At 47.4% G+C, this 11,100-nt stretch overlaps 1 pseudogene; it reads right to left on the reverse strand.

Annotated features, from left to right (window-relative positions):
- Positions 1-400: 400 nt before the first annotated feature.
- On the reverse strand, positions 401-9,595 carry LOC137346016 (zinc-binding protein A33-like; annotated as a pseudogene).
- Positions 9,596-11,100: the final 1,505 nt, after the last annotated feature.

The following is an 11,100-nucleotide window of genomic DNA, read 5'->3' on the forward strand; positions in this document are numbered from 1 at the left end:
GGGACACCAGGGTACAGGGCAGGGGGTGGGGTAGAGTAAAGAAAAGAGACCAGAAGCAATGTGTGTATTTGTCAAGGATGAAATTTATGAAGCTTCTATTTCATTGGAACAGAGATGTGGATTCCTCTGACACAGGTACACTGAAACATCATGAGTGTAAGCCGAGTGGGACAGGGCATGTGTATTGGATGGACAGTAGAGTTTGGTCAATACACATTCCCTGTCCCACAAGGCTCTCACAGTAGAGATTGGACAATGCAGATTAGGTTAGAAAGACAATTCTAATAGTCCATTCTTCCCAGTCTCACAACCACAGTTACACATTCTCAATAAAGTGTTTTTAATCAGACACCAACCGAGCCAGGAGCAGCCAGAGCGGAACTGATCTTTAAAGACACAGTCACCGAAAGAAAACTACCGAGAGAGGAGCACCATTATCATCAGTGTCATTCAAACAGGGGTAAAAGAAAGGGAACATTCTCTCGACAAATGTCTCTGTAAAAGTGGATGGTTCCCCGAGCAAACCGTCAAAGTCATTTGGCGGAATGCCTCATCACCAGAACTTTCAAACAAGCACCAAGATGTAGCTTGGCTGGTGGTGAGAAGGGCCCTCCCCGTCAGATCCTTCATGCACGCCCGAAGTCTCGCCCCCTCCGCACAATCTCCCCGCGGTGGCTGTGGTGGGGAGGAGATGGTTGCCCACCTACTCCTGGAATGTGTCTTTGCAAAGCAGGTGTGGAAAGAGATGCAGTGGTTTTTGTCGAGGTTCATCCCAAGCAGCTCTGTAACACAGGAGTCTGTGCTCTACGGGCTGTTCCCAGGGATGCACACCGAGACAAACATCAACTGCTGCTGGAGGACCATCAATTCGGTGAAAGCCGCCCTTTGGTCTGCCCAAAACTTGCTGGTCTTCTAGCGCAAAGAGTTGTCCACCACCGAATGTTGCAGACTGGCATATTCCAAGGTCCAGGACTACTTGCTGAGGGACGCACTAAAGCTTGGGGCAGCCGCAGCAAAGGCTCAATGGGGAAAGATCACAGTGTAAGGTCCCCCCACCAAGCTGAACTGAGGGGCTGGATCCATGAGAAACCCCTCGAACTGTATCGGGAAAATTTTGTGTGCTGTAAATGTAAAAATGTATATGGCATGACAATGAAATGGAAGGGTTGTGAGGCAACTCATGATTGTATTGAAGGAAACTGATCATCTTTGCACTGTTTGTATTTTTTGACTTGATGCTGTTTTAAACTGTTTGGGAATGTAATTTTTACAGATTTTTATGAATAAAGTATATTTTGGAAATAAAAAAAAATGTCTCTGTAAAAGTGTACTTACCTGGCAGGGGAGAGACCATGATTAATGGCTTGGATTCCTGTCCAGGTATTTTTTGAGCAAAATGTCTGTAACCAATTCTACAGCTTCAGGCCAGGGAGTGTGTAACACCGTTCAGGTGATGGTGAAGCATAAGGAAGGAGATGCACCTGTTGACCGTACCTTCTTCATCAAGAGAATCTTCAATGATTGCTGCGGATTCCAAGCTACGGACATCTTCTACCTGCAGGACTTCCCCAGCAGTGAATATTTCGACGTGACGTTTAAGAACATGGCGGATGCATCAAGTTCCTGGAGATGTTCAAGGAGAAAGGGAAACCAGGCACCGCTGTCCATCCTCACAGTGGAGCCACTCTTCACGTTGCTGTCACAACGTGACCGGGTGGTGACAATTCACCTCGACAACCCCCATGTTCCTGTTGTGGATGTATTCACCTTCCTCGGTAGGTGTTCGGCAGCTGCACTGATGTCAGGGAACCGTTTGGGATTTAGACCAGCAAGCGGCAGGTCAAGATGACCTTGAAGGTCGATGCCAACAGAGCCATCATCCATCCTCCCTCCAGCTTCGTTATCGGGGGAAGTCGAGGCTTCTTGATCTATGCTGGGCAGCCCAGAGTTTGTCGCACCTGTGCAAATCTGGTCACGTGGCAGCTAACTGCAGCACGGTCGTCTGCAAGAACTGCAAGAAGGAAGGCCATCAGACCAAGGACTGTAAGCAGAGTAAGTGTTGCAACTTGTGCGGTGCAGCAGGCCACCTCTACAAAATCTGCCCCAAATGCTGCCTCAGTTATGCTCAGGCGGCAAGGTCCAAGGAAAGGCCGGGAGAAGGAACGACGAATGTGTCTGATGCTGGGAAGGAGATAAGCAACCCTTTCCGCAGCAAGGAAAATCTACCTGAGAAGGAGAAGAAAGGGGAGGCAGCTGAAACCAGCAACCCAACACTTACCCTGTGTCCGGAAACCCCTCCTCTACAGACAGAATCAATGGAGGAGGAGGCAGCAGATGGACAAACAGATCAGTGGCAAGTGGTACAAAGGAAAGCCACAAAGAAAAAACCACGACATCAAGCTGGTGTTCTTCTCCGACCACTGCCTCTTACTGGCCGACTGTCACTTACAGGATGACCAGCAGGTTGGCAGGGGGACATGGAAGCTCAATGCTACACTGCTAACCCCAGAGAATGTTGAGGAACTCAAAAGGGATTACAAAGGTTGGAGAACCGTGAAACCCCTCTTTGAGTCTCCAGTTCACTGGTGGGAGACGATCAAAGAGAACATCAACAGATTCTTTATCTTCAAAGGTGTTCAGAGGGTGACAGACAGACAGACAGAGGGAAATGTCCCGACTCCAGAAAAGAATGCAAAATATGCTCTGGCTGCAGTCGATGGGGATCAAGGTCAAGGAAGACCTCCATGAGGTGAAGAGCCAGCAGGCCTTGCTCTTTGCCACGGAGGTCTCCAAGATCATCTTCCGGTCCAGAGTCCGCTCCATTGAGCAGGATGAGACGTGCTCGCGTTACTTCTTCCAAAAGGTACACAGAGAGAGTTCTGTGATCAGCAGCCTGAAGGAAGAGGATGGCTCGGTAACGTCTTCGCAGTCCGACATACTAAGGATCAGCAAATCCTTTTATGCTGGGCTATACAACTTGAAGCCCACGGACAGCATGGCCTCCCAATCCTTCCTGTCATCTATCACAGAGGTCTGAGATGACATCATGAGGGAGACACTGGACAAGCCGCTAACTCTGGATGAGCTGACAAAGGCTGTCAAGTCTTTCGAGACGAGTAAAACTCCTGGAAGCGATGGCTTACCGGTTGAGTTGTATTCGGCCCTGTGGGACTGGGTCGGCCCGGACCTGCTGGAAGTATACGAGAGTATGCTTCTGGCCGGCAGCATGTCAGAATCCATGAGGAAAAGCATCATCACCCTCATCTACATGCGGAAGGGGGAGAGGGCAGAAATCAGAAATTGGCAACCCATCTCACTGCTTCATGTTGACTACAAGATTCTGTCCAAAGTCATGGCCAGTCGAGTCAAGTCTGCTCTGGAGTTAGTGATTCACCCTGACCAGATCTGCACAGTACCCAGCAGGAAGATCTCTGAGAGTCTCGCACTACTCAGGGAAACGATCACCTATGTACGGGACAAGAGGGTGGACACCTGCCTCATCAGCCTGAACCAGGAGAAGGCTTTTGACAGGATATCGCACACCTACATGATGGACGTGCTTTCCAAAATGGAGTTTGGAGAGGGAATCTGCAATTGGATCAAGTTGCTCCACACAAACATCAGTAGCGCAGTCTCAATGAATGGGTGGGAATCAGAAAGTTTCCCGATCCAATCTGGAGTCAGACAGGGCTGTCCTCTCTCCCCTGTCTTGTTTGTTTGCTATATTGAACCCTCTGCTGAGTCTATTAGGAAGGATGCGAGCATAAGAGGGGTGACAATCCCAGGCAGTGGAGGTACTCAGGTTATAACCTCCCTGTACATGGACGACGTCACCGTCTTCTGCTCGGATCTGCTGTCCGTTCGCAGATTAATGAGCATCTGCGACCAGTTCCAACTGGCCTCGGGAGCCAAAGTTAACCACGGCAAGAGCGAGGCCATGTTCTTTGGAAACTGAGCTGACCAATCCTTTGTCCCCTTCACCGTTGGTCAGACTACCTGAAGGTGCTGGGGATATGGTTCGGAAGGACTGTGGCGTGCACCAAAACCTGGAAAGAGCGAGTAGCCAGGATACACCATAAACTGAGCTTGTGGGAGCAGCGATCTCTCTCCATTGTGGGTAAGAAACTGGTCATGAGGTGTGAGGCGCTCACATTGTTGCTATATGTGGTGCAAGTCTGGCCCATACCCGACTCCTGCGCTGTGGCGGTCACCCGAGCCATTTTCCACTTCAGCTGGGGTTCCAAAATGGACCGGATCCGGAGGGACACGATGACCAAACCTCTGGATAAGGGCGGGAAAAATGTACCCAACGTCGCCCTCATCCTGATGACCACCTTCATGTGTGGCTGCATCAAGCTGTGCGTAGATCCCCAGTACGCAAACACCATGTGTCACTACGTGCTGAGGTTCTCTGTCCCCGGTGTTGTGAAGGATGGGCCCGATCACATTGCTGCGGAACATTCCATCCAGTTGGACCATGTCGTACCACCTATCCTTCGTGGAAAATTTTCTGCGGGAAAACACTTTTGGCCACCAATCCATCAGGCAGTGGTCTGCGCCGAATGTCCTCAAGGTCCTATGGGAAAAGGAGATGGTGGATCCGGTCAGATGGTTCCCCGAGCAGACGGCCAAAGTCATTTGGCAGAATGCCTCATAACCAGAACTTTCAAACAAGCATCAAGACGTAGCTTGGCTGGTGGTGATAAGAGCCCTCCCAGTCGGATCCTTCCTGTACGCCCAGAGTCTCGCCCCCTCTGCACAATGCCCTCGAGGTGGCTGTGGTGGGGAAGAGACAGTTGCCCACCTCCTTCTGGAATGTGTCTTTGCAAAGCAGGTGTGGAAAGAGATGCAGTGGTTTTTGTCGAGGTTCATCCCAAGCAGCTCTGCAACACAGGACTCTGTGCTCTCCGGGCTGTTCCCAGGGACACACACCGAGATAATCATCAACTGCTGCTGGAGGACCATCAGTTCGGTGAAAGACGCTCTTTGGTCTGTGCTGGTCTTCCAGCACAAAGAGTTGTCCACGACCGAGTGTTGCAGACTGGCACATTCCAAGGTCCAGGACTACATGCTGAGGGACGCACTAAAGCTTGGGGCAGCCGTGGCAAAGGCTCAAAGGGGAAAGACCACTGTGTAAGGTCCCCCCACCAAGATGAACTGAGGGGCTGGATCCATGGAAAACACCTCGGGCTGTATCCAGCAAATATGGGTTTGATGCAAAATGTACATGGCATGTAAAATGAAATGGAAGGGTTGTGAGGCAACTCACTCCTGTATTGAAGGAAACTGATCTCCTTTTCACTCTTTATATTGTTGACTGGGTGCTATTTTGAACTGTTTCGTAATGTAATTTTTACGGATTTTTATTAATAAAATTTATTTTGGAAAAAAAATCTGTAAAAGTGTAGAGATGAGACTAGTCAGCAGCATTGTAAAAGGACACTTGGCCTCTCTCGTAGTCCTAGTAAACTCCAATGCAGCTGGACTTCCCACTCAGAGCCAGTGGGGTGACTGTCGGTGAGGTTAGAGCACAGAACCGCTCTCCATTGCTCAGGGACAGTGCCAGGTATCCATTCTCAGGCTTCAAAGTGATGTTTCCCTTCCTGTTAATAGACTCTCTGGCCACGCCCAGGTCCCATTTGGACTTGCCGCTCACCGCCACTTCCCAGTAGTTTGTCCCTGTGCTCAGCGGCCAGGACAGAGACACACACAGGAAGCAGCTGCTTGGTATCGATGATTGTCACACTGGGCAGGTCGGCAGACAGCAGCAGACAAGGGTTTGCTGTTCGAGGGTCCAGGGTCAGAGTGAGCGGAACTGCAGAATAAAGTCCATGGGTTACTGGAGTTCCCTCTCGTCAGTGGATGACCAAGGGATGACAGTGATTGAGTCTTGGGGGAGGGGGAATGAGCCAATTGTTCCTTTACTGGAGTGGAGAGAATCCCACTTTAATTGGGACTCTGTGTGGGATGGACCACAGGTCAAATATTACACCATTTTCCTCCATTCAGAGAGAGGACACTGTCCAATGTGAGAAATTTTAAGGACATTTTAAGAGATCACTTCACATTGTAAAACAGGTTTCATGTCAGATCAATAAAAAAAGTTCCTCAGAAATCTGAGGATGGCGAGGGGTCAGAAATCACCAAGCATTTCCTCCTAACTGCTGTGACCCAGTTCCCCACAAACTGGCCCCTGGTAGAAGAACAGCAGCCCCACCGACCTCAGTAATAGACATACAGTCCGCACCACTTCAACTGGGCAAAGAGCACTGATCAATTTCCATTGCTGCCATCGTCAATTACAAAGTCACTGCTTAATGTGTTCCACACACCAGCTCTTTCAGTGCAGAAACAGGATGTTCAGTGTGGAGGCTGCACCTGCTGACAGTGAGTGTCTCAGTAAATTACACTACACCAGCTCAATTAGTTCAGTTACTCATAATCCAACCAGCTTTCTTTGTTTAAAACAGTAGACTATTTTAATCTTTGCTATTTGACTCATCATCTGCTCGCCCTGCCGAGCTTCTGTGGAGTTCAGGGTCCTCTGCTGTCCTTAATCAGGACATTGTTGTGATAACGTTATGTGAAAAAGGCAACACAGTTTCAGAGTGTGCCATTTCTATGTGAAGTACCAATGGTTCTACACACAGGTTCCCTCGAGGGAATGTGTGTGTCCATTTTTAGATTAATTACAGTCACAACTTTGGGACAATCCATCCACTGTGTCTAGAGGGAAAACTACATTAGCACAAACTTTAAGCAGTGGGGACTGTATTTAAATGCTATAAAGTGTAAAGTGTTTAAATAAAATTCCTGCCACACTCCCACATACAAGTTACAGTTAGCCCAGCCAGTCCATATTGGTATTTACCCCCCTGTCCCCACTCCATGGGGGAATAGTCCTAATCACACATCCCTTCATCCACCTCTCCAACCGAACCTCGAATGTCGACAGCTTCTGTGTCAAACCACTAACCCTGCAAGTGAATACAGACATAACTCGGGAAAGACTCATTTACAATTGAATACAGGCTGGGAGTTAGATCACTCCTGTTGACCTGGATACAGGATTACTGGTGGAGGCAATGTCATTTATTCATTTACCTGGATGGATGATTTCCTTCATTTCTCTCCATAGTTTATACTGTAAAGGACCTTTGTATGTCCCCAGGCACACATTCCCAGACAGAGCAAAGGGCATCTCTTCAGAAAACCTTCCAGCAACATTAATATTTGTCAGAGAACACAAAGACAGAAGAACATCAAGAACTATGAGCAGGAGTAGGCTATACACCCCCTTGAGCCTGCACCACCATTCAATAAGACCATGGCTGACCCTCAACCTCAACTCCACTTTTCCACCCCATCCCCATATCCCTCGATCCCTTAAAGGCCCAAAATCTATTGATTTCAGCCTCGAATATACTCAGTGACTGGACATCCGCAGCTCTCAGGGAAAGAATTCGAAAGAATCACAACACTGAGTGAAGGAATTTCTCATCTCAGTCCTAAAATGGCCACTCCTTTATCCTGAGACTATTCCACCCAGTTCTAGACTCTCCAGCCAGGTGAAAACAGCCTCTTCACATCCACCCTGTTACATCCCCTCAGTGAAAGGGAAGATTCTGAGATCAGCTCCTATTTTGTCAAAAATCCAGTGAGTATGGTCCCAATTTACTCATTCTCTCCTCATTGGACAACCCTCTCATACCAGGAATTTTTCTTGTAAACTTTTGTTGCACTTTGTCTGAGACGATTAGATTTTTTGCTACGGAGACCCAAACGGTACACAGCGGTCTGGGGCCAGGATCTTGTTCTCCTCCCGACATCGGGCTCTGTGGTGGTGGGATTGGGGGTGAGGGGTCTTGCACCACGAGATTGGAGCGACGTTACAGATACCCACCATTGCCATGGCAATGAATCATTGGGAGGGGACAGATACCTTCAACCAGAATCAAGGGGAGGTGGGGAGGGAGAGAAGAAGAGCACAGTGTGGACCTTCAGAGAGGTCAAGTCACTTCAATCCAGTTTGTCCTCAATGTTAATGATGTCCAGCTCAGTGGAGAAGAGTATTGTGTGTATTTCTGTCAGGTTTCTTTCCATTCCTGTCAAGTTACTTCCCACCTGAGCTTCCAGCTTTTCTATCAACTGTTCCTCTTGGTCATTGAGGAACTGGTGCAGGTCAGCAAACTGCTGTGTAACATGGCAGATCAGAATACACCCCATTTCCTTAAGGAAAGAGAATCAAATATACACAGGAACTTAAGAATTCAACAGGATTGACAGAGAGATCAGTTGTTTCCAGTCAATAAAAAATTGAATTCTTCCAATATCGTCCACATTCTCCAAACCAAACAATTGTGAAAACCACAGCTTGCAGCCTTGGCCCAGTTTGTAGTCTCTCTGATGAAAGATCATGGGTTCAAGACCCAGTCCAGAGACTTGAGCACATAATCTAGGCCGAGACCTTCAGTGCAGTACCAAGGGAGCATTGCACTGTCAGAGCGACGGTCTTTTGGCTGAGATATTAACATGAGGCCCTATCTGCTCTCCGAGGTGGATGTTAAAGATCCCTTGGCACTATTGAAAAGAGCAGGGAGTCCTCCTAATGCCCCAAACAACATCCCTCCTTCAAAATAGCATCATAAACAGATTAACTACTTAGTCATTTATTTCACTAGCACATGCAAAATGGCTGCCTCATTGAAGGAAAACCTGCATTAATATTACACCTTTTACAACCTTGGAACTTCCCAAAGCACCAAGTGTAGTCACTGTTGTCATGTCGACATTAGCCTGTGTAACAGCCACAACACACACAAAGTGACTGCAGATTGTAAACCTCTCTGGACACGGGTAGATCAGACCAACTTACTTCAGTTTGTACAATCTCGAGTCCTTGTTTCTGCAGCACAACTTTCAAAGAGACCACCTTCTGGTTGAGTGAGTTTAAGAAAGCAACTCCTTTATTCTGCAGGGGAGACAGGAAGGAAGTGTAATGAGCTGTGATACCTGGATACCAGACTAGTTCTGTAAAGTTACTAAGTAGAAGAGAAGACAGAATTACCCCATGATAAAGTATACAGGAGACCCCAGTCCACCTTCATGTACTGACTGAGTTGTACATTTCCACCATTCCCCCCATCACCATTCTCACCGTTGAGAAGGGATCCCATACCTTACACGTTATGATGAATTCAATTCTCTCTCTAAATTTGTGCTGCTTGTGAAGTTTCGAGTCCCTGCACACTGGGCAGATGAACATCCCATCCAACTCACAGATCAGGGTCAGTTTCTCTCAGGGTTCCTGGCACAGATGCCTCTCCTCCTCAGTCACCTCCTGCGGACCGGTCAGCCTGTGAATCTTGTCCACCACATTCCTCAACACACGGTTGGGCTGCAGGGTCAGTTCTGCAGCATCCTCACCACACTGGGGGCAACAGACAGACCTTCCCTGCACCTTCCTGTAGGACACAATACAGGAGCAGCAGAAATTACACTCACAGTCCACTAGGACAGGATCAATAAATACTCTGAGGCAAATGGGATGTTTGAGGTCTTCACCATAACTCCCATTCTCTACACTACAATCCATGAAACAATCAATCCAGACTGTACAGTTACTAATATTAACCCAAAAGCTCTTCTGCTTTTAACAAACTGTGCACTTACAGCAGAGGAATGAATCAGGTACATTCCCCCCACCCGAATGTATTTTACTGAATCCCTTTCCATCTAATTAAGTTTAATTCATTCCCAAATGCTGTAAAGTTGGGTTGCCTGGTAAAGTGGATCCAGGAACTCAGCTCCACTGATGATTGACAGATGTAGCAACTTCCCCATTAACCCTGTCAGTACCTTTGACTGGAACCCTGTTGAAGGGGTCAATCACCTCAGTCTCTCCAGCGCAGAAGCAATACATTCTACAAGTTCCCACCTTGAGATACAATTGGACCTGACAAACTAAAATGAATTTTTGATGTTAAATGAGGATTTAATTCTGCCGCTCAATGACACCGCCTGCATCCAGCGGAGCTCACTGGTCATGGAGTCTCTTGGATTGGGGAATGAAGCTGCTGACATTGGTGCCAACAAGCTGGATCTCCTGCAGTTACAAAGTGGTGAAGTGTCTGTGTTCCCAGTTATCAGTCTGCAGGACTGTAATAACAGGGTGATAATCACTGTGGAGGATGTTTAAATCATCTCCTCAGCTGTTGGTGCATCTCAATCTGAAATGTGATGCTCTGATACCTATTGAATGTTATGTATTGAAATTACACCTAATGAATGTGGCCCCTGTATGATTTGGTACTGATGTGACCCTGAATGATTGTGTCCCATACATGCATGGTCCGACAACATTCCCACAGTGTGATGTGCTGGGATATCACACAGCACAGGAGGAGGACATTCTGCCCATCATGTCTGAGATGGCTCTTTGAAAGTGCTATCCAATTTGTCCCACTCCCTTATTCTTACCCCAGAGCTCTGCAAATGTTCCCTTTTCATTTGTCCATTCCCTTTAGAAAGTTACCATTGAATCTGCTTCTACTGCCCTTTAAGGCCATGCATTCCAGATCAAAACAAACTCAATCCAGTCTGGATGGGATTCATCCCCAGTCTGTGAGGGAAGTAAGTGGAAATTGTTGAGGCTCTGGCCACAATCTTCCAAACTTCCATGGATATGGGGGTGGTCAACTATTGAAAAAGGGAAGATGGAGAAACCTGTCAAATACAGGGGCAATCATCTTAACATCAGTGATGGGGAAACTTTTAGATCTGGGAGAAAATTAATTACCATTTGAAAAAATATGAAGTGAAAGGCAGCATGGATTTGTTAAAAACAAATTGTATTTGACTAATTTGATTGATTTCTCTGATGCAGTGAAGGAGAGGATTGATGAGGGTAGTTCGGTTGATTATGTGTGGATGGACTTTCAAAAGGCATTTGACAAGTTCAACATGATAGATTTGTTTGCGAGATTAAAGCCGATGGGTTTAAAGAAACAGTGGCAGCATGGATACAAACTTGTCTAAGGAACAGAAAACAGAGAATAGTGGTGGAAGTATACAGTGATGTTCCCCAGGGGGTGGTATTCG

Source organism: Heterodontus francisci, chromosome 29, assembly GCF_036365525.1.
Source record: "Heterodontus francisci isolate sHetFra1 chromosome 29, sHetFra1.hap1, whole genome shotgun sequence".
Lineage (NCBI taxonomy): Eukaryota > Metazoa > Chordata > Chondrichthyes > Heterodontiformes > Heterodontidae > Heterodontus > Heterodontus francisci.